Raw genomic sequence first — 25350 nt, 5'->3', positions numbered from 1 at the left:
TCAGGGCAACCAGCAATAGATATGAATAAATTGAATATGACGTATTAGTGTATCAAATTGTTTCATCTTTCAACATCATTGAATTCAAAGGGAATAAGAAATTCTTTGATAGTGATGACTAGAAGAGGATGGATGACCATGAATACTCTTTGACTTCAGATAACCAAGTGCACTTAAATGCTTTGCTACCCATTTCGTATGTTCAATGCTTGATTCAATCACTCCACAGTGCTGATGATGGCTTAAAGAACTTGAAGCAGAAAAAATGCACTAGGTCGATGATGAATTCAGGCATGATTGATATTAGAGTTGATAATCAGGACTCGCAAAATGCACGTAGAGTTTTGTCTAGGGAATTTCTATCATAATCCCCAGTAAAAACACAGTTACCAAGAGGACCTTTCAGAAGGATGTCTTAGCAGACCATCAGCCACCTTCTTATCAACCTACACTCACAAAAATAACAAAAGCATTAAAAATGGGATCCAAACAAGTAAGTCAATAACAGATATTACTTTCTCCATTATCTATTACCGCCATGTAAGACTTGAACATCTCTACAGTCATAACTTCAGGTGGGGCAGTGGGTAGTTTGGCCTGTTGCAAGATATTGTACACTCGCTTCACAATAGATTCGTCAATCCAGCCAAGGCGGTATGACATGTCCACAGCCATTGCCTGTCAATGCAAATATTGTTTTCATTCAGTATAAAGTAAAGCAAAAGTTAATAAAGACTTCGATTTTAATTTCAGATGTAAAGCAGAGTATGCAATACCGTGCCAGCTGCAACAGCTTCTCCATGCAGCCATTGACCATAACCAAATCCAGTTTCTATCGCCTGAAAAGAAAATACATGTTAAATTCAGAAAGAAAGTTGAAGGGAGGATTCTTTGGCAAGGATAGAAACTAACAAACTGAAAAATTTTAACTAGTACAGCAATATACTTGATGATCAACCAACTCAAGAGGCTATATTTATTAATTGTTCTCTTCCTGCCAGACATATATAGGTAAATGAGAAAAGTGCAGTGTGGTTGAATGCTGCAGAGTCTGAAGCCTGCAGTGATGGATTTCCTAACAGTTGATAGGCTGATTATGAATACAAGGTCTATCAAATTTAGGGGCCTCAGTGCACAAACCATGTAGAAAGTGTTCTCAGCTTCCCAAACTTCACATTATGTGCTGCACATATAGCCCTGGACCTTTTCCCTTTTTTTTCCCAAAATATAGATAAACAAGCCTGAGGCTCTTTCAGCCACATGAGAAGGGGAAAGGTTATGCTAAAAGAAACCATATGTAAATATCTGATTCAGTCAAATAATTTTGCCCATTTCCAGCTCCTGTAGGGAAAAAATCAAGCAAACATAAGTAAGATTGCAAGCATGTTTTAAACGAACAGAACCTCAATCCATGAAAGCATATAAAAGAAGAGTAATTAAAGTGTTAGCTAGGAGTTGACTAAGCAATTACCTAGGCATTTTGGAGGCTTATCGTCTAGGTAACCTATTAGACAGGCACTATAAATATAAACATATTAGTTGGGGTAAATAACTATGCCCCCTTTATAAGTGGGTATAACCCATTTTGAGTTGAATGGAGTGCAGGTAGAGCTAAAAATTAGGGCTCTTAGTCCCTGTGTGTTTTTGTTGTGTGTGTGTGTGTGTGTGTTTCCCACCGAACTTGGGAGGTTATTGAAAAATCTAGTCATTATTTCTGAAAATCATGTGTAACTTGTCATTTCATTATTTACCATTTACCAATTTAATTTGTGGTTTACTAGTTTATGATTAACATGAAATTCTATAATTTTCGTGCATGGTTATTTCTGTGCATATATGTATGTATTTATTTGTTCATTTTTTGTTGCCTTGCCTAGCCACCTTAATGAGAAAGAATAGGATACGTGCATGTTTCAATGCAAAATATGATTTAAATTATAGTGGTCTCTAAAGGCGTTGTTTTAGTTATATATGTACCTCAGTCACCACTATTTGGAGTTATAAGAAGGAATTCTCAGGGTGCCTCTAACTGGGTCGACTCTCCTCAGGTTATTAGAGTTGACTACTGTTAAAGTGAGCCGAATAGGGGTAGTTTAGTCATCTTATGTGTGTTAAGTAGTTTGCTTATGTGGCAGTTTTATTAGAGTACTCTGCCCCACACTTAAGTATGGGCAATTTAGTCTTTGTAAAGGTTATTAGAATCTAATAAAGATTAAGGGGGTCGACTGTATGGGAAGACCATCAGATTTCGACAGGCCCTTATTTTCTTTCTTCTTCTCTCTTCTTCTTCCTCTTCTTCTTCCTCCTCTTCCTGGTTCGAGTTACTGTAGCAGCATTCGAAACATGGTATCAGAGCCATGTTCCTGACCTACTTCAGTTGGTAAAGCACCTCAGCAGTGTTCGTGACTCTTCTTTCTGCGTTTCTGGTTAGTCAATGGAGAGAACTGGTTCACCCTAGGTCTGAAGCCTCACAGCTTGTCTCTCTCTGCTGCGCATATTCTTCTTCATCAAGAAAAGTGACTTCAGCAGTGAATGGTTGGTTGAGACTCTCAAAGGAAGGTCGGTTATCTCTTCTTCTTGTGTTGCTGGTATTTCTGGGTAGAAACCCTTCAAGAGGCTGTTAGTACTGATCAGAACCTAGAGAACTAGGTTCATCGTTGCCCTAGAACGGGCTGTGTGTACAGTAGCCGAATGGTGTAGGGGCTGCTGTAAGTTGTTGTGTGGTGTTAGGGCTGCTGTAAGTGGCTGAGTGGTGTAAGGTGTAATGCTGTGACCTAGCCGAACCTTAATGGTTGTGTAGTGCCCTCTTAAAAGTGTTAAACTAGTCTGAACTGGGTGTAACAGGTTTGACTATGTTGTGGTGCTTGTGTTGCACAATCCTTATTGAGTGGTTGTAAGGGGGCTTACATGTGATTAGTGAGTGTTAAATTGATTCTTATGTGGTTCGTGGTGTTGTGAAATCAGCAGTAGGTGTGAATAAGAACAAGGCGTGTGTATCCACTGTTGTGTTTAGGAGTTGCTATAAGTGCTGGAACATCAATTTTTGGATAAAAGCAGTCAACTTGTTGCTGAGAATTCAGGTTAGAGGCAACTGTGAAAGGTACCATGGCAGCAATAGGATATGGCTGTAATGATCAGAAACCTAGTGTGCTGGTTTCCCCTGACTACCTAAGTGTACAGATGACCTCAATTAAACTGAATGGGGAGAACTATGTTCCATGGGCTAAATCTGTGGAAGTTTTTCTCAAGGCAAAGAGGAAGGTGAAGCACATAAAAGATGAGAAATCATCGACTGACTCCCCAGGGTTTGATGATTGGGAACAAGAAGATGCTCAAATTATGACTTGGCTATGGAACAGTATATGACCAAAAATTAGTGCCAACTTCATGTTTCTTAATATGGCTAAGGATATATGGGAATATGCTAAGAAGTTGTACTCTGGACAATACAACAAGAGTATATCAACTTTATCAGGAGTACTTTGATTTGCAACAAGGAAACAAAACACTAGAAGAGTACTATGCCAGCATGAAGAATATAAGGAATGAACTCAATGTCTATCATCCCCTCACTCCAGATATTAAAGTTCAGCAACAGCAAAGGGAACAACTAGATGTTACAAGATTCTTGGTGGGGCTGAAATCGGAGTATGAACCAGTTAGAGCCCAAATATTAGGGAGCTCCACCCTTCCTACACTTGAGGAAGTATTCTCACAGCTTAGCAGAATTTCTTTGGGATAGATAGAGAATCCCACACAGTCTGATAGATCAGCACTTGTGACAGCTAGAGGAGGTGGACACAGTACAAGAGGGGGAGGACATGCCTCCTGTGGTGGCCGTGGAAGTTCCATGATTGGTCGGGGTGGTCATGACTTAGAGGGAGGCCGTGGCAGAGGGAAGAATAACTCTGCAAGGAAGTATACTCATTGTGGTAGGGAAGAACACATAGTGAATTTCTGTTATGACCTACATGGCCCTCCCTCCAAATGGGCTAATCATGCTGTAGCAGGTGAGATTGACATCAGTGACAGTAAACAGGCAAACCATACTCCTCTCCCATCTACATCTACATCTACTTCTGGGAGGGAGATGGTGAGCGTACTGCGTAATGAGTATGGATGGTTCCTTCAAACCACTTCACAACATACCACTGCCACACTTGCCCACTCAGGTATTGCTTGCATGTCATCTAAAACCTCTCCTTGGATTATTGACTCGGGAGCTTCAGATCATGACTGGAACTCCAGGTGTGTTCTCTTCTCTTTCAGAAACCTCCACATCACAAACCGTTACACTTGCCAATGGGTCCTCATCTCCCATCTGTGGTGTTGGTAATGTTGACATGGCTTCTGTGCCCTTATCATCTGTTTTATATGTATCTAAGTTTCCATTCAATCTTATGTCTGTTAGTAAAATAACCAAAGCTCTTAATTGTTCTGTTACCTTCTTTCCTTCCACTTGTGTTTTTCAGGATCTCAAGACGGGGAAGAAGATTGGTGGGGGGAATGAAACTAGTGGATTGTATTATCTTGACGGTGGTGGATTTTCAATTGCTCTTCAGACTTCACTTACTCCTCTACAATGGCATTGCCGACTGGGACATCCATCTCTCAAGGCTCTCAAGATATTGGTTCCATCATTGAGTCATTTGTCAGTTTCGCAATGTGAGCCATGCTAGTTTGGGAAACATCATCGTGTGTCCTTCAGTCCAAGAGTTGAGAGTCGTATGTTGAGTCATTTTTCTTTGGTTCATTCAGATGTTTGGGGTTCAATCAAAATAGAGTCTTATAATGGGTACAAGTATTTTGTCTCCTTTATTGATGATTGTTCAAGAATGACATGGATTTACTTAATGAAAGAAAAAAGTGAATTATTTTCCATTTTTCAAAAATTCCATGCTGAAATACGCACACAATTTGGTGTTCCAATCAAAGTTCTCCATTCAGATAATGGTCGTGAATACTTTCTTACTTCATTTCAACAGTATTTAGAACAGCATGGCATTATTCATCAGACCTCATGTGCATTCACCCCTCAACAAAATGGGATAGTTGAACGGAAGAACCGTCAGCTTCTTGAAACTGCTCGGTCTATTCTTCACCACATGAATGTTCCTAAGCGGTTTTGGAGTGATGTTGTACTCACTGCATGTTTTCTCATTAATCGGATGCCCTCCTTCATTCTTCATGGTCGGTCCCCCTTCTCTATCTTGTTTCCCACTTTATCTCCTTTTCCATTAACTCCTCGTGTCTTTGGTTGTGTGTGCTTTGTCCACAATCTAAGTTCTGGAATAGACAAGCTAGATGCACGCTCAATTAAATGTATCTTCCTTGGCTACTCACGGAGTCAAAAAGGGTACAAATGTTATAATCCCATTACCCGAAAGTGCTATGTCAGCCTTGATGTCACATTTTCTGAGTCTGTACCCTTTTTCTCAAGTCCTGAAGCTCCTTCGTCTCCATCCTTACTTCCTATTCCTCTTCCTGTCAGTGATCCAGTTCCAGATGCTGTTGTTGGAGTAGAATCATCATCTCATCCAGTGCAGATCACCACCAAACAACCACCGATTCGACAAGTGTGTACACGTCGAACGACACCGGCCCCTCCTCTAGCTTCTACCTCATCTGCGGATCCTCTCATGGCTCCTATTGCTGAACCTTCATACCTTGACCTACCCATTGCCTTACGGAAAGGTAAACGCAGTTCTACCCTCCATCCCATTTCAAGTTTTGTTTCATTATCTCGTCTTTCTACCTCACATCGCCAATTTGTTTCACTTTTGTCCTCTATTTCCATACCTAACAATGTTCAAAAAGCTCTTAGTTCACCTGGATGGCGACGGGCAATGGAGGAGAAACTTTCTGCTCTTCAACATACTCAAACGTGGGAACTTACTACTCTTCCACCTGGTAAGCATGCTGTGGGCTGTAAATGGGTGTATACTGTGAAATACTTGCCGGATGGTAGTGTGGAGTGTCTGAAGGCCAGACTTGTTGCTAAAGGTTACTCACAGTTGTATGGAGTGGACTACATAGAGACATTCTCTCCGGTGGCTAAGATTGGTTCTGTTCGTGTACTAATTTCCTTGGCAGTTATGTATGATTGGCCTCTATTTCGGCTTGACATAAAAAATGCCTTCCTCCATGGTGATCTGGTGGAGGAGGTATATATGGAGCAACTACCTGGGTTTGTTGCTTAGGGGGAGGATGGTAAGATGTGCAGACTGAAGAAGGCAATTTATGGGTTGAAGCAATCACCACATGCTTGGTTCGGAAAGTTCAGCGAAGTGATGAAGAGTTTTGGAATGAAACAATACCAGGTTGATCAATCAGTGTTCAGCTATGACTCAGAAGCTGGGAAGACCTTATTAGTGGTCTATGTGGATGATATTGTCATTACTGGCAGTGATAAATTGGGGATTGGCAAACTAAAGGTATTTCTGCAAAATCATTTTCAAACAAAAGACCTTGGAACATTAAAGTATTTCTTGGGAATAGAAGTTGTCAGGTCAAGACAAGGTGTAAATCTGTGCCAAAGGAAATATGTTCTTGATCTATTGGAATTAACAGGACTGTTAGGTGCAATAACTGCTGAGACCCCTATGGAACCAAATGTTAAGTTGAGTAGTGATACAGGAGAAGTATTTGAAGATCCTGGAAGGTATAGACGACTAGTGGGAAAGCTGAACTATCTGACTATTACGAGACCCGACATCTCCTTTGCAGTCAGTGTGGTGAGCCAATTCATGAAGAACCCTCGTATACCTCACCGGGATGCAGTTCTTAGAATTGTAAGGTATCTGAAAGGAGATCCAGGCCGTAGGCTATTGTATAAAACAGGAGGAAAACTTGAAATAGTTGGGTATACATATGCAAATTGGGCAAGCTCAGTGAATGACAGAAGATCTAATACAGGTTATTGCACATTTCTTGGAGGAAATCTTGTGACATGGAAGTGTAAAAAGCAGACGGTTGTGGCCAGAAGCAGTGTTGAAGCCGAGTATAGGACCATGGCAGACATTACCTGTGAATTAGTGTGGTTGAGGAATCTCCTAAAAGAAATTGGGTTTCACATGGATAAACCTATGAGATTGTACTGTGACAATCAAGTTGCACTCCATATCTCATCCAACCCTATCTTTCATGAGAGAACAAAGCACATAGAGGTTGATTGCCACTTTGTGAGGGAGAAGGCTCTTGCTGGAGAGATAAATACAGAACATGTGGGCTCGAATGATCAGTGGGCAGATTTGTTTACAAAAGTTCTAAGCTCAGGGAAAGTGAACTACCTATGTAACAAGCTGGGATTATATGACATATATTCTCCAGCTTGAGGGGAGTGTTAAAGTGAGCCGAATAGGGGTAGTTTAGTCATCTTATGTGCGCTAAGTAGTTTGCTCATGTGGCAGTTTTATTAGAGTACTCTGCCCCACACTTAAGTATGGGCAATTTAGTCTTTGTAAAGGTTATTAGAATCTAATAAAGATTAAGGGGGTCGACTGTATGGGAAGACCATCAGATTTCGACAGACCCTTATTTTCTTTCTTCTTCTTCTCTTCTTCTTCCTCTTCTTCTTCCTTCTCTTCCTGGTTCGAGTTACTGTAGCAGCATTCGAAACAACTACCATCAGAGCAGCTCACTAGATGGTAGGGAAGACAAAGGTTGCTGGCATTTCAATGCTTTACAGTAATCAGAAATGGCAGGTAAGTGATAGCTTTTCCATTTGCAGAAAGTTAATTCCGTAGGAGGACCCCCCCCCCCCAAAATCCGTGTTCATGAGTTTGCATTTTGAGCATGTTGAGATAGAAGGTGTTTCTAAGGTTGGTGGATGGATGAGGAATGAGTCTTCTGACCCATGGAACTTGAATATGTCATCAGTAAGTTCTAAGCTTCCAGAGAGAACATCTTGCTCAGAGGGATCCTCTGATATACCAACTACATAACCTCTTTGGGGTAGTCCTCTTCTTTTGAGGGGCTATGTATGCAAGAAAATCTCAAACCAATGAAGCAGTGCAATCCTAGTAATTAGCCATTACAAACCGGCTCTAGTTAAAGACCAACAAGTGATGAATTGATGACAAACCCTAAAACCAAGAACTCCACTAAAATGTATCAAAAACAAAAGCAACTTGAGGAACAAACCCCCTGGATGGTTCTGCATAGACACTGAACTTCTCTCTTTAAGAAGGCAATGGAATATATCTAAAAGCAGTTTTAAGAACTGAAGTGTAATTCATAAACATTTGTAAAACCATCATCATCCAAGCCTTGTCCCAACTATATAGGGTCAGCTAAAACATTTTGTAAAACTGTCAGTTGTGGTAGAATTGAAGAGCATCCAGATCTTCACTGGTTTCTTTTATTGTCTGTATATTGTAGCAAGGAGATATTTTTATATCACATTAACTAGCATGTCAGTCTATCATGTTAACAAGGAAACAAAAGGATTTGCCTAAGTACTACTAGCTTTGAGGAAAAATCTCAAGCTAATTGTTTTTAGTTACAAATTTACAACAAATTAGGAAAAATAAATCCTTTTCTACTAATTGAATATATAACTTTATGGTCTTTCAAAAAGTTAGCAAGAACAACCAAATATAGCTTGCAAATGAAACAGATTATAACCATACCAGAAACAGCAATAGCAGTAATAATTCAAAACTTACATGGCCAAATGCATGACCCAAGTTAAGTGTTGCCCTTAGTCCACTTTCTTTCTCATCTAAAGATACAACTTCAGCCTTGTTTTCACATGAATGTTTTATAGCATAGGCAAGTGCACTTGGATCCCTGCCAGAAATCCGATACTTGTTTCTTAGAGTGCCTTAGCAAGGAACCAAAAAATTAACCTATGAAAATCTGAAGAAAGGGAAATCCAGTATAAATTTTTCTAGGAATCATGCAGCAATGCTATCACATTAACATATCCACAATCATTAGGAGATTATTGGAGTGGATAAACATTGAAGGATAATGAAATACTGTTTCAGCATACCTTGCTAATAGTGCCAGCATGTTCTTCTCTTGCCACTGAAAAAATTCGGCATCCCTAATAAGCCCATATTTCACAACTTCTGCAAACCCTGAAGCTAATTCCCTATCAGGTAATGTGTTTAATGTATCTGTGTCTATAAGGACACACTGGGGCTGATAGAAAGCACCAATTAAGTTTTTTCCAAGTGGGTGATTTATTCCTGTTTTTCCTCCAACAGATGAATCTACCTGGACAAAGTCATTTCAAACATTAAAGAGATGTATGTAGTTGGCAAAAAATGAAAAAAGACAGGACCTAAAACAGACCTGTGCCATTACAGTAGTTGGTAACTGAATGAAGTTTACTCCACGAAGAAAAGCAGCAGCAGCGAATCCACACATGTCACCAATAACACCACCTCCAAGGGCAACAAATGTAGAGTGCCGGTCAAACCGAGATTCAATGGCTTTGTCAAAGACCTTCATGAGAGTATCCTATCAACAAAAAACAAGCCACATATGTTAACCATGGCAACCATATCTTAAGAGTAAAATGGTCACTGAAATGCTCAAACAACTTACCATGTTCTTATACTTCTCTCCATCCGGTAAAATAACACTCTCAACTGAAATATTAGAATTTCCACAAGTCAAAGCATTAATGACTTTATCGAGGTACAGTGGTGCAATTGTGGTGTTAGTGACCACAAGAACTCTCTTCCCATGGACATGCCTGATAAAGTAAGAAAATACACATTTAAATCAACAAACCATATACATATGAGCAAGTTACTAACGCAATGCACATATAATCCAAATTACAAATAAAATTCATTTCTGATGGCATTTATATACAGACTATTGTGGTGCTAGTGAACACAGAACACGACAACTCTCCTCATGAAAAATTCCTCATTAAATAACAGAGAAATATCTGAACCCACAAACCTTATACCATAGGAGCGAATTTTCACCAACTTGCATTCTTATATATTTTAAATCACTTCCATTTTATTTTCGTAATTCACGCCATGAATAACAACTTCTAGCTATTGCACTTACTACTAAGTGACCTTTAAAAGATAAAAACAAGAACAATACAGCATTTTGACTACAAAGACGATCAAATGAAAAGAAAAAACAATTGAACTCACATTAGAACAATAAAGACCAGATTTTTGGATGATCCTGATTCCAATTGTATAGAGAAATAAAAATTGAATAAAAACTACCAATTTTTACGCGAACCCAAATCCAAACGTACAAGATAGTAAGTTAAATAGTCAATTACCTCTGAAGAAGATCAGGTTCCTCAAGAAGGCCGGAACCGATATAAATTGGATAGCTTCGGTCCCCCAAATCAACATCAACAATCGTGGAAAGCCTAGAGCTTTTCTTAAGCGGGGACTTATCCACGGCTTGAACTGAACTGGCCATGACTTTGGATCGAATTCCATCGAATTTCAGAAAAGGGGAGCTTACTCGGTTGAACCGCGACAAACCATGTGAAACAGAGGACGACCGGAGTGAGACAAGATCGCGGTTCCGGCATCGAGGAAAGGGATCACATGTCTCGGAGCGACTGACAGAGGAATCAATGGAGGGTTTGAGAGAGAAACGAAGAGCTGGAGGAGCTGTTGCAGATGCAGCCATGGAGTACTAAGGGGGGTTGGAAGAGAGAGAGAGAGAGAGAGAGAGAGAGAGAGAGAGAGAAGGTTTGGTTACAAGAGAAGTTCTCTCTCTCTAAACCTGTTTTCTTGGCGCAGTACCTACCATTGTTTGCTGAAACTTGAATGAAGAAAGGAAGAGAGGGACGAAGGGTACGTGGGTGGGGGAAGGTAGGTGGGGGAGGCTTGAATTTGGTCAAACACTCGTGCCAAATGAAATTCATACCCGCGGCTGCGGTATTCTTACCAACCAACCCGGCAACCCGGTATGTAAAAAAACAGGACCGGGAAGCAGAACTGCTTCTCCCTCGAAGGTGCTGGGTCAGAGGTTCAACCATGATTTTGAAAACCGGATCGGACGGTCGGACCGGATTTGGTCAGTGACCCGCTGACCTAAATGGTTGAACCGTCAACTCAGATAATAAGACGGTGGACCGTTCAACCTGGGAACTGGTCCTCAAAATGGTTTCATGTTCGGTCTGATTTTAAAACCTTGGGTTCAACGTTCGAGTGAAATAAGCAAATCAATGATATCTCAAATTAAAAATTAAATAATAAAAAATATAAAAATGCAAAAAAGGTTTGGACATGTCTTTTAGAATGTTCACCGCATAAATAAATGAGAATTATTGTCGTCAATGATGAAAATGATTAATCGGTAAAAAAAATGATAAAAGTGGCTAAAATTAAAATGAGAATTATTGATATAAGCAAATCACCACCTTGGCTAAAATTAAAATGAGAATTATTCATCTGTAATCTTGACGTGCAGTATAGGGCTGTTGATAAGAATATCCAACCCGACCAATCCGGACTGATCCAACCTGAGTCGGCCAAGTTTTTATTAGTATCGGTCAGTTTTAGGTTGGAAAAATATATAAACTGATATATCGGGTCGGTTTCGGTTTTCTTGTGTGAAAACCGAAACCAATCCGACCCGAACTAGTCTTCTACTAGTTCGGTAGTTCCTAGTTTGAGTAGTTTCCTACTTAACTATAACTAGTCTTCTACTAAAACTAGAAGGCCCATTAGGCAATTACAATTAGAATAGACAATCTATCATAGTTTCTAACTTTCTATAATCTTTTACACCAAATAGGCAACTCATTAGGCAATTACAATTAGAATTCAATTAGGTGTCCTTTTGTACAGGAGCAAAACCAAAACCAACTGAAACTGACTCAACCCGACTCAAACCGACCAGGTCGGTTTGGCCTTTCAGTGAGTTAGTTTCGGTTTCCACCTCAGGTAACCCAACCAGGTCGGGTCGGTTGGGAAAACCCCAATAAACCGACCCAACCCGACCCGTGAACACCCCTATAGCAGCATGCTGCTATACACAGAAATGGTAATGAGGTGGGTTTTGACTTTTGAGAGGGTTTTGTAAATTTTAAATTTTATTCATCTTTCAAGATCTCCCAACTTATACCTACTCAAAATCCAACCCCTCCTATGAGAGTGTTTCTTATTATTTTCTATTATACAAGTAATTAATAATATGGACAAACATAAAATTTCTAATTATTTAACTAAAGCATGTAGAAAATATATGTAAAGTATCAACGATATGCACGTCGAGGAGGGTCAAGTTTAGCCTAATATTGTATTGTACCCATACCCGTATAAGTTGTAAAATCCCAAAACCTGTTTTTGCCCCAAATTTCATTTTTCAAACAAAAAAAAAATTGAAAACCTCCTCACTTGGGCAAGTAGGGACAGATACCCATTATGTAAGGTAGAAATTGCTATTCCTATGCATATAGAGAATTTAATCAAGTTTCTAATCAAATTGCGAGACCGAATCAGCCCCCCACAAGACTGCCCCCACAACATCCCACACCACATCCCTGCCATGTATTGAGAACATCTCCTGATGATGACATCATCATTCCTGGTATTATCATCGGGAGATGTTACCAATGCACAGCAGGGATGTGCTGTGGGACTGATTTGAACTCTCAAATTGCAAGGTTTGCTTGCTCAATTCAAAGCACCTGTAACCAGTCCTTTGAACCTTCCCTTGTTGGGGATCTCATTGTAAATGACTTGCCTACTTCTTATAAATGAATAGATGCTTTTTTTTTTTTGTGCTAAAAAAATGATACATATTGTAAAACATATTTATACTATATTAGAAGGAAGTGGTAATCCGCCCTCTCCTTTCTCTTGCCTCTTTCTTGCATTCTCCTCTCTCTCTCTCTCCTTCTTAGCCCTTTCTTTAAGGCCATGTCAACACCCCTCTCCCTTCCCATTTCTCCGAAGAAAACGTTCTCTAATTTCTCTTTGTTATGTACAACATTAGTTTCCTTGAATTAATTATTGTTGTAACATGTCTCACTAATTTCTCTCCATTACATTTTCATATTAATTAGTTGGGACCCATGCATATTAAGCAAAATTGTGTAATGAGCTCTATAACATTTCCAATTAAGCAGTATGTGCCCAACTAAGCCCAATTCAGGCATTAGTTTTTTGAGTTATGTCTAGTTTATCCAATCACAATCCAAGTTGCACTTTAATAGAATGGCCAATTTCCTATGCTCTAAATAAATTTGTATTATCTTTTGTATCTTAATACTATTTTTTTATTATTTTTTAAATTATATTAGTTTGTTATTATTTTTTATTATTTTTAGCTAAAACTATAAAAGCTTCATCTAATAACAATTTTATATAAACCACCATTGTATTTTGACCTAATTAACAAAACCATCCCCCATAGTTTTGAAAAAAGAGCAAATTCCTCTTTTCCATTCGTTTTTTAGTAGCAAAGGCATTAAAGTTATCAAAATACTTGTAGCATTGTTAAGATACACAATTTAAAGAAAAGTGTTAAATGGAAAATAGGTCATGGGAAAAAATGTAGGTTATGGATTGATGCTTGGATAAATCAAAAGTCAAAACCTACTCTTAATCTACAAATTAATGATAATATTGAGATATCACATGAAGACAACAAAGAGGAAAGTTTAATTGTCAATGGGGATGGGACTGTTAGTGCAGTTCGAACAACATAAAGAACACGGATTTGGGATGTGTAAGTAGGGTGACCACACCAAGAAAGAACTATTTATATTAAAGAATGTAAAAGGACACTTCTATCCTTATAACACAATGCATAATGTATAAGAAATAAAGAATAGAAAAGCAATGATACAACAAGAAAGTAAAATTACTATTCAACCCTCACTATCTCTATCTCTATACTCCCCCCTCAAACTGATGAAGGAGCACCATCATCAGTTTATCCATGAGAAAGGAATGCCGGGCCCTAGTTACTTTTGTGAAAATATTTGCTAGTTGAAGATTAGATGGTACATGAGGCAATGAAATGTGACTAAAGTAAGGAGATCTCTTATGATTACTATGGTATTACATGAAGCAATGAAAGTACTATTCAACCCTCACTTCAATATCCTTCGTCCTTTCATGGAAGACATGATTAGAAGCAATTTTGATTGCACTTAGATTGTCAACCAATAAGGGAATAGGATAGGACTAAGCAACCTTCAAATCATGTAAAAGTGACTAAAGACATAATCTCACTACATACTGAGGACATGACCATATCTGCTTTAGTGGGCGACTTGGAAATAGTATGTTGCTTCTTGCATTTCCTTGAAATAAGAGAATCACCAAAAAATATGCACCATCCAGTAGTAGATTTTCTAGTGTCTGGACAATCAGCCCCAGTCAGCATCTACATATGCAAAGAGTTGAAATAAAGAGGTGGATGGGAAAAACACACCATAAGAAACTATTCCATGGATATATTTGATGATATGGTGTACAATTGTCTTATAAGATTGGCATGGAGTATAGACAAATTGACTCACTATCTGAATTGCATATGAGATGTCTAGGCAAGTCATTGTGAGATACATAAGGCTGCCCACAAGTTAGTGATACAAGGTGGCATCTTCAAGAAGAGGGCCATCATTCTTGCTTAGTTTCAAATTGAATTCCAAGAGATTATCAACAACTTTTGTGTCAGTAAGATGGGCAAGACTGACAAGAGCGGTGGCATATTTCTGCTAATTAAGGAAATTAGCCATTGAAATTATGATGAAATTCTAAGCCTAATAAGTATGTAACTAGATCCAGATCTTTCATCTTAAAGGATTGGATAAGGAGGTGCTTGAGATGATGTATACCATCTTGATCGTCACTAGTTATGAGAACATCAGCAACGTATAAGAGCAATAATATACTCCCTTGAGAACTCTAAGATGTAAAGAGAGAATAGTCTAAGGAGCTCTAAACGAGTCCAACATTAGTAATCATAAATCTAAACATTTCAAACCAAGCACGAAGGGCCTATTTAAGGACATAAAAGGATTTCTTGAATTTGCAAATAAGGTGAGGTTCATTATAATACCTAAGAGGAGGCTTCATGTACATAACCTCCAAATCCCCATGCAAGAAAGCATTCTTGACATCCATTTGATGAACAACTCAATTCTTGAATGCAAAAATGGCCAACAGAATACGAACAGTTGTCATCTTGGCTACCAAGGCAAATGTTTCCTCATAGTCTATCCCATATTCTTGCTCGAACCCCTATGCAACAATTTTATCCTTATACCTGCCTATAGGGGTGGAAATTTTTCACCCAACACATTGAACCCACCCAACCCACCCATTTAAATGGGTTTGGTTGGGTTGGGTTGTGGATAACCATTGGGTTAACCATTATAGATCTACATAAGTATTAATTCCTTGGCCTTTTTTTTTTAATTTTCTTCATTTGAATTAAATTATTTATAATTAATGCATTAACTTTCTATTAATTATTGACTAAATTTAGTTTTGTCTTGAATCAACACACTTTACCCAACATAAATCCAAATCAACTTGACCCGAGTCCGGGCTAGTTCAACGCAGTCTGACCCGATCTAGCATATACTGATCTAGGTCGACCCAAATCCAAAATAAACCCCGGGCGGGATGGTTCGGTACTGCTTGCTCTATTCGGTTTAGGTCAACCAATCCAACTAGTATTCACATAGCCCAACTTGACCCAACACAAGCTTATCCAGGTCAACCCAAATCCTGAAACAATTTTGGGCGGGATGATTCGATGTCCACATGCTTTGCCCGGTCTGGACCGTCTATCCGACCAATATCCACACAATCTATCCCGAACATAGACTGACCCGATTTGCTTACGTTGACCTAGTTCAGGTTAGTCGATCCAGTCCCAAACCCGTGCACAAACTTGATATGGTCTAGTCTAAGTCAATCCACCATTGACTGAACCGATTTGGTTTGGTCCAAACAGACCGATCCAAATCTAAATGGAACCTAAGTGGTTCGATCAAACTTGAAATCTGAACATAGTCAAATGGTTTCGCTGCTTGTGTAAAAATAACATGCATGTAATGTGATTTGAACCTTCACCACTTGTGTAAATAGTAACTACAATTACCACCAAGCTATAACCAACTTATTTGTTAAGAGAGTTAGTTTTTTAAGTCCATAAATATAAGATTAATGGGTTTAGGCGGGTTGGATTGGGTTAAAGCAGGTTTGGGTTGAACCCAACCCATTTAATTTTATATAACTTGGTCATTAATGGGTTGGCGGGTTAGATGGGTTGGGTTGAAGCTCAACCTAAACCAAACCAAACCCAACCCAACCCACCCAATTGCCACCCCTACCTACCCAAGCTGCCATCAGACTTCAACTTCACAGAGTACACTCATTTGCTTCCTATGACCGATGCATTGCGAAGAAGTTGAACTAACTCCCAAGTGTCATTCTCTATAAAAGCAACAATTTCAACATCCATGGCATCCCTTTAGTGAGTATATGCTACAACTTACTGGTAAGACCTAGGGGTATCTATAGTGCACAAAATAACAGAGAATGAGCTATGATATAAAGGAAAACCATCGCGGTCAAGGAGTCTAGGCACTCTAGTGGAGCGATGCAAAGTAGGAACATTAATGTGAGTGGAAGGAGATGGTGTACTTACAGAGGTAGGAGAGGGTATGGTACCATGCTCTAGAGGAGGAGAGGTTGGGAGCATAAGTGCTGGAGCTGCTAGTCGCTTCCTGAAATAGAGTTAGTGCAACAAATGAGAAAAGGGTAATATTTTCGAGGTACCTGAAGGCTCAAAGCATTGAAGAACATAAAATAAAGGAATAGAAAACTTTATGATATATTGAAAAAATGAAAGATTTTATAGGAATATCGCATTTCAAGATATTCTAGTCCAACGAGACAAAGGATCATAGCATATGAATCTCTTGTGGTCAGAACTATATCCCAAAAAGATATATAAAATAGATTGTGCAGACAATTTAGTGCGCTCATGAGGAGGAAGACGAACAAACTAGATGCAATCAAACACATGAAGCATGGATAAGTTGAGAGGAGTCTTAAATAAATATTGATGTGGGGATACATTGTCAAGAACAGATGATGGAAGAAGGTTGATGAGATGTACAGGAGTACTAGTTGCCTCCACCTAAAAGGTTGTAAGAGCATGAGAATCAAGGAGAGTTTTAACAACACTCAGGATATCGTCATTTTTTAGCAACCCTATTTTGCTAAGGAGTCCTAGGACAAGAGTTCTGAGGTTGTATACCATGTTGTTGAAGGTAGGCCTGGAACTCCCCATTAATATACTCTCCCCTTGAATTTGAATGGAGGGTATAAATAGTGGTATTAAACTCTATGGTCACTATGGCATGAAAAAATTTAAACATAAAAAAAATATATATGATTATTTGTCGAAAAAAGTGTATTCATGTATAATGAGTATGATCACCAATAAGTGTTATGAAATATCTAAAACCCATCCTTAAAATTATTGGAGACAAACAAACAACATTGTGCACTAATTGAAATGGTGTAGAAGCACGAGTAGAAGAAACAAGAAATGGTAAAACATGACTTTTATTTAAGCAACAAGACATGCAAGTTCTATCCATATTCTTAGAAATGGAAGAAGATAATGGTAAATATTTAGATGAAATAAGTAAATCAAGTTTCTTTGCAAAAGGATGACCTAATCGACGGTGCCAAATGTTTCGATCATTATTGCAAAATAAGAAAGTAGTAGAAAATAAACAAGAACTAGTTGCTAGAGCGGTAGATCCCTTCTCAAATTCCAGAGCAAATAGCCATCCCAGTCTATGTCCCTTCCCCTTCATTTCCTCAGTGTGCTGGCCCTATGTCAAACTATTATTAGGTGAGAAGGTGTCAGTGTGACCATGTTCAACAAGTTGTCCTTCTAAAATTAAGTTTGTTGTAAGTTTAGGAACAAATAAAGTCTGAGGTAATTTAAAGAGAGAAGAGCAAGATGTAGATAAGGTGAGGTCATTTCAACCAACAATATTTTCACCGTTGTCTATAATAATGTGTTTGTTAGAAGGAAGAGCATAAGATGACTAATTGCATATAGCTCCTGTCATATGATTGAAAGCATTAAAATCTATTATCCAAAGATGATTAGCAAAAGCACAATAGTAGGCATGCTAACTAGACAAGCCAAAAGAAGAAAAATCATAGGAGATTATTGAGGACATCATCTAACAAATCTTTTCTTTAGTTAGATATGCCTTGTGATTATTCTTCTTTCCACCAAATTGATTCCCTTTAGGTGAATGTGTAGGGCATTCTATAGTAAAGTGACCAATTTGTTTACAATAAGTACAAGTATTTCTCTTCTTAATGAGATAGCACATGGTCAAATTCCTTGTACTCATAACATTGCACCCTAGATAAATCCTTCTTTGGTTTGGAATTTTTAGTTGCTAAGAACACATCTATTGTATCATTCTTGGCATTCATTGTTGATTAAGTAATCATCCTAATTTCCTCTCGGAGTAATTCACCCAAAATAGTATCCAATGATGGTACAGTGTTCGTATATAAGATGTTTGATCTTATTACCTCAAATATAGGTCAGAGATGTATAAAAAAATGCATTACTTTCCTTCTGTCAAAATGTTTTTTCATAATCTTGATACAACAAGCTGATGATATCTCACCGTGTGAATAAGCTCGTACTCTTTCCAAAGATCGATGACTCCTGCATAATATTCCTGAATTTTCCTTTCACATTGGCTATAGGAAAATATCTCAATTTCAATATGATACTGTCATAAGAAGTTGGACTATTGATACACTTTCTCCAAATATTCATACATCTCCGTGGGTACCTGAAGACCCCTCATAGGGATGGTAACATTAGAGGTGATTGAACTCAAAATCCAAGATGCAATTTGTGCATTATTAATTTTCCAAGTATGCTACCCCTTTGCATCAGTCACTTTAGGCACAGTGATGGATCCATCAATGTAACCCCGCAACTCTTTGCCTTCAACATCATCACTTCTTTAAGATGCCATAGCAAGAGAAACAGTAAAGGAAATAGGTTCTAATAGGCTGAAACAGTAATATGAAGAATTCATAGTCCAAAAAAAGAAGGTTTATAGACAGATTGAATAAAGGAAGGGATCAAAACCATAACAAATCAACTCTAAATTTTACCAAATTTCTAGGGCTGTAAGAACAGCCTAGGGCAACACCAAATCTAAAATCTTAGAACAAACAGATCAATAGTTTAAGAGAAACTTCGAAAAACTAACATAATGGGCATTCCAATCTAGAAAATCCAGATTTCTTGTCTTAAACAAAACAATCCAAGGAGAAAGGATATGATAGTCCAAAATGGTTGAGAAGTAGAGCCAATTTGATGTTGAATAAGAATGAATAATGTCTAAGATCAAAGCAGGATAAGACAAACCTACTCTAGTACCATGTTAGTGTAGTTTGAACAAGAGAAAGAACACAAATTTGGGGTGTGTCAAGTAGGGTGACCACACCAAGAAAGAGCTATTTATATTAAAGAATGTAAAATGACACTTCTATCCTTATAGTACAAAAAGTAATGTACAAGAAACAAAGAATAGAAAAACAATGATACAACAAGAAAGTAAAATTAGTATTTAACCCTCACATCTCTATCTCTACAGGAACATGAGGAAAATAAGAAATATCCTCCCAGGAGAAATTTCAAAACAAATCCAAGCAATGTTAATACCATCCTAAGAGAAAGAAGATCAAATTAATGGCATGGGGTGTAAGTAAGAATGGATCCTTCTTAGTTAAATCGGCATATGCAATGTTAAATAAAGAGACAAAATCTAGATGAAAATGTAAAAAATTTTAGTAAATTGGTAAATGAAATAAAATTTCATTAAAAAAATCAAGATATTCTTATAGATGTTGATTAAGAGAAAATCATCCATCCAAACAGAGACTACACAACAAGGGGATCCATTATGTTCTTGATTGTTCTCTTTGTAGCTAACTAGAGGATATATGATTAGAAACATGGGCCCTACTACTAGATAAACTTTGACTCCAGTAAAGGCAAATGCTCGCCTGATCCTTGAGCAGTGGAAAGAAACTAGAAACAAAAAAAAAAAGACAAAATCATATCAAAATTGCTTATATTCTATAGTACTGATAACAAAAGCCTTCCAAAGTATGAAGGAATTCATAGAATCTCAAAAAAGACTAGGAAGGCCAAGCCCAATTTGTATGAGCAAATATGGATCCAATGGGAATCTTGTAAAGGTTTCCCTACCTTTCCCTACTTTTTCCTTCAAACCAAACACAACCTTAAGGAAAATGTTGTCAAATTAAATGTTGATGCTTCCAAAGATAATGAAAAAATGTGTTTTTGGATGCATTGCTAGGGACTTCAAAGGGAGAGTTAGACAGCTAAAGGTCGGACTCATTGGGATTATATTAATAACAGTGGCTAAAATGGGAGTGTGCTTAGAAGCTCCCAACGACATGGAAATGCTGACACATGGTAAATGAATGCACGACGATTGTAGAGGAGGGTGACTTTGAGACCATGTACAACCACATTCATAGTGAGGGGACCTAGGTTGTTGAGTGGATAGCAAATGAGGGTCATAGAAGAGTTTTTATGGATAATGAGTATTGCTGGGTAGCCTCGACTATATTGTAATGTTAGATTCTTTAGGCTGCCCTTTTCCGCGTAGGGTTCAAGGTCATCACATTTGTATCAAAAAAAGTTTGAACTTTACCTTCCACTAATTTATTTTTCCTAACAACTTTCAAAGAGTAATTCTTCTCTCTATTCTTGTTAGACAAAGTAAAGGTAAAAGGCCGAAGTAAAGTAAAATGAATCAAATCCTTTTTTTCAAGGTATTTTAGTAAATCTATATCTTAGTGAAGTTGGTTAAGGGTAAATTTGCTTGGGCATTATAAAGAAAAATTGAGGAAGGAGCTCTATTAAATTTTAAGCAGCATCCAACTAAGTCCAATTCAAGTGTTATTTTTAAGTTATGTCGAGTTTATCCAATCACAATCCAAGGTGCACTTTATTTAGAGTGATAATTTCCTATGCTCTAGATAAATTTGTATTATTTTTAATGTTAATGTTAACTTTTTTATTAATTTTTAAAATTTATTGGTTTGTTATTATTTTCTTATTATGTTTAGGTAAAATTATAAAAAATTCCTCTAATGACAATTTCATAAACCATCATTGTGTTGACCTAATTAACTAAAACAATACGCATAGTTATGAAAAAAGTGCAAATACCTCCTTTCCATAAGCTTTCTAATAACAAAGGCATTGAAGTTATCAAAATATCCTTCTCATTGTTAAGACGATACCATATACAATTTAAAGTTTCAACTTTACACTCTACTAATTTATTTTGCTTGACAACTTTCAAAGAGTAATTTTCTCTACTATTGTTGGACGAAGTAAGGTAAAAGGCTGAAATGAAGTAAAAGGAAGCAAATCGTTTTTTTGTCAATATATTTTTTTCTAAATGAAGTTGGTTAAGGGTAAATTTGCACAAGCATTATTAAGTAAAATCAAGGAAGGAGATCTATGAAATTTCCAATTAAGTGGTGCCCAACTAAGTCCAATTGAAGCATTATTTTTTGAGTTTATCTAGTCACAATCCAACTTGTGCTTGAGTGGTCGATTTCTTATGCTCTATATAAATTTGTATTATTTTTTATTATTTTTAAATTTTATCGATTTGTTATTAGTTTTTATTATTTTTACATAAAGTTATAAAAAAAACCTCATATGATAATAATTCTATAAAACCACCCTTGTATTTTGACTTAATTAACAAAAACCTCCCCTATAGATTTGGAAAAATGCAAATATCTCCTTATTAACTTTTAGTAACAAAAGCATTGAAGTTATTAAAAGGAAAATTTCCAATTAGTACCTTGTACTTTGGGCCTAGTGCCACTTTGGTCCCCTGAACTTTAAAACACGACAATTCAGTGCCTGAACTTTCAAAATGTCCCAATCTTGTACTTGTCGTTAACCAGTCATTAAGTGGCATGTGAAAAGACACAAATTCCCTTTAGATGTCATCTAATTTTCTTTGTCTACCATCCAAGAACTGAACATGGATATGTTCAACTTGGAGTAGAGATGTTTCAAAACATCTAATAAATGTATGATCGATGAATGAAAAACAAGAGAAACGCATGGCCAACACTTAATAGATATATAACAAAACAAATGAGTGAACGAAACAAAAAGTGAATGAACGAGAGAAGGACATGAGATGAAACCGACCTGATAAGCTGACGAAGTAGAACCAACCTAGTGTTTGAACTCCTAAAATACCTGTTCTCTTGCCATCAATCCTCCCCTAAACAACTCCCAACAAGCCCTCACATAACTGACGACTAGTTAACGGTTTGGGGTTGCTCACCATTGCTTTGGTTCAATCTTAACTTCTAAGGAAGAAGATGATGACCAATGTTTTGAAGGGCAATTTTGACATTTTCAAAAAATTTAAATCTCACATGTCATCACGGGATACACATGACTAACGGATGGTTGATGACAAGTATTGGATTGGCACATTTTAAAAGTTCGGGTACTGAATTGTTGCATTTTAATGTTCGGGGACCAAAGTGGCAATAGACCCAAAGTATAGGGTACTAATTGAAAAATTTCCCTTATTAAAATACCCTTATCACTGCTAGGGTGTTATTGTACACAATTTAAAGTTTCCACTTTACCTCCATTAATTTATTTTGCTTGACAACTTTCAAAGAGTAATTCTCTCTACTCTTGTTGGACAAAGGTAGAAGGCTGAAGTGAAGTGAAAGGAAGCAAATATTTAGTTTTTGTTTTTTCAAGATATTTTAGTAAATTTATGTCTAAATGATGTTAGTTATAGGTAAATTTGGTATTTGAAGAAACTTATGCATTACATCAACATTTTTATTTGGAAAGCAAATGGAAGGAAGGTATTTGCACCTTTGTTTCAAAATAATAGGGGAGTTTTTGTTAAGGTCAAAACACAGGGAAGGTTCATAGGATTGTTGATTACAGTATTTTTAAATAAATAACAGTATTTAATGATATTTTTAATTTACAGTATTTTATTAATTAACAGTATCTATTACAAAACCGTATCAATAATTACAGTATTTTAATTATTACTATATTTATTAATTAACATTATTTTCAATAACATTATTAAAAATAATAAATTTAATAATTAACAGTATTTTAATAAATACAGTATTTATTAAAAACAGTATTAATAATTACAATATTTTAATAACATTTTTAATTAACAGTACTTAATCAATTACTGTATTATTAATTACAGATTTACAGTATTTAGTAAATAATATTATTAATTAACCATAATTTCAACACAGTATTATTAATTAACAGTATTTGAATAATTAACAGAAATTTCAATAAATATAGTATTATAATTAATAGTATTTATTAAAAATAATGTATTTATTAGTTAGCAGTATTTTAATAATTAAAAAACGGTATTAATAATTAAAGTATTTTTATAACATTATTATTTAACAGTATTAATTTAATCAATTACTGTATTATTAATTACATTATTTAGTAATTAATATTATTAGTTAACCATAATTTCAATACAGTGTTATTAATTAACAGTATTTTAATAATTACAGTATTTTAGTAATTAGCAGTATTTTAGTAAATACAGTATTTATTAAAAACAGTATTAATAATTATAGTATTTTAATAACATTATTAATTAACAGTATTTTCAATGAATACTGTATTTTATTAACAATATTAGTAATTAACAGTATTTTCAATTACTGTATTATTAAATACAGTATTAGTAATTAATGCTATTAATTAACCGTAATTTCAATATTAATAATTAACATTATTTTAATAATTACCAGTAATTTCAATAAATATAGTATTTAATTAATGGTATTTATTAAAAATAATGTATTTATTAATTAATGGTATTTTAATAATTAATGTATTAATTAATTAAATATAAAATAGTGACTACAAATAAAAATCATAAATAACAAAAAAAAAAAAAGAATTTGAAATGCATTATGTTTTCATAGAGCAATATATTTTACTATTTTAGTGGCGAAGTATCTAAGCTACCTTCTGCCCTAATATCATCTCTGAAGTCTGAAGCAACATTGCAATTTGCAACAGCTGGGACCAAAAGAAGAGGTTTGGGTCGGCCATCACCAACGAGTTTCCAGTTTCCACTGAGGTAAGTTGTTGATATGGCTTTTCTCTCCTCTACTATTTTCAATACAGTGAAGGGAAACAGGGAAAAAAGCCCAACTGAATCTCTGATAGCTTTGGAGACTTTCGAGTTCATGGGCAATTTCGCTGATAAGCTGCAGTCCGTAGAAAACCCACTTGGATTTTGAGCCATATAAAATATTTTCGTCCACGGTCAAAATGAAAACTCCCTAGTTCCCTGAAGCAGGGAAAAGTTATGATCCAATAGGAGCTTTTTTTTTCCTAGAACGTTTTGAGAAAAAAAGGTGGGACTTTCGGCTCCTTCAGTTTCTGGTAATGGCTGGAGACGTGTTATGTGGAGTTTGCAGTTAGTTTAATCTATTTATACTCAAATTTTCAATATGTTGATTATTGGCACTGTTACATGGATATGCCATGGTTGAATTATGGTTAGCTAGAAGTGCAAGTTCAAATCACTGATATTGGCTGGAGTGAGATAGGATGCTAACGTGGTAATATATATATATGTATATATATATACGGCTGAAAAGCGCAAGGATACCAGATGGAGTTCTGGGTGCCTATTATAGATTGTGATATCAGATTGTATGTTGAACTGAACAAGGGGCTGACACTCTGTTATTTCAGACGGATTGCTTTTGCAAGCATGTTCAACTAAAGGAGCTTTTGCAAATCACGTGAATTGAACGGTTTCGTTTTGGCATTTGGAGTGATAAAACCGTGGCATGAGATTATACTAAAATGACCCCCATTGCCAAGGACCCCTTAAAATGAACTTTTGATTCAAATGAACCCTTGCATACCACACGGACGGTCACAAACCTAATGGACCCACATCTGTTTTCCCATGTTATGGATCAAATTCTTCTTATATGTAGATTGGAAATTTGGAACTCATGTAGGTTATTAGATGAATCTGTAAAGGGTATCTTTAAGTACGCCTTCCATCTGGATTCCCAGAAGCTACAGGGAAATTGCCTTGGGAATCAACATGAAATGATAACTTACTTTCATATTTTTCTAATCCTCGAAATTTGCTCTTTACTCCACATTCCATTTGCTACTTCATCAGGGAACTTGATAAAGCTTTATTATGTTTCCATCCAATGGTATTATTTGAACCTTAACTTTTCTTTGCTTCAATGGTAG

The 25350-nt window shown here is 36.5% G+C and overlaps 1 pseudogene across 1 annotated transcript; it reads right to left on the bottom strand.

The window, feature by feature from the left end:
- On the bottom strand, positions 1-10854 carry LOC148876114 (3-dehydroquinate synthase, chloroplastic-like; annotated as a pseudogene). Its single transcript, XR_016105546.1, has 8 exons — positions 10265-10854; positions 9556-9706; positions 9301-9468; positions 8996-9222; positions 8667-8790; positions 777-839; positions 535-678; positions 1-446 (listed from the first exon to the last, which is right to left on the bottom strand). The product of XR_016105546.1 is annotated as a 3-dehydroquinate synthase, chloroplastic-like (transcript).
- Between the last annotated feature and the right edge of the window lie 14496 nt (positions 10855-25350).

This window comes from Nelumbo lutea, chromosome 1 (genome assembly GCF_056320005.1).
Source record: "Nelumbo lutea isolate HS-2025 chromosome 1, American lotus-T2T, whole genome shotgun sequence".
Classification (NCBI taxonomy): Eukaryota; Viridiplantae; Streptophyta; class Magnoliopsida; order Proteales; family Nelumbonaceae; genus Nelumbo; species Nelumbo lutea.
This window is presented reverse-complemented; position numbering and strand designations above follow the sequence as displayed.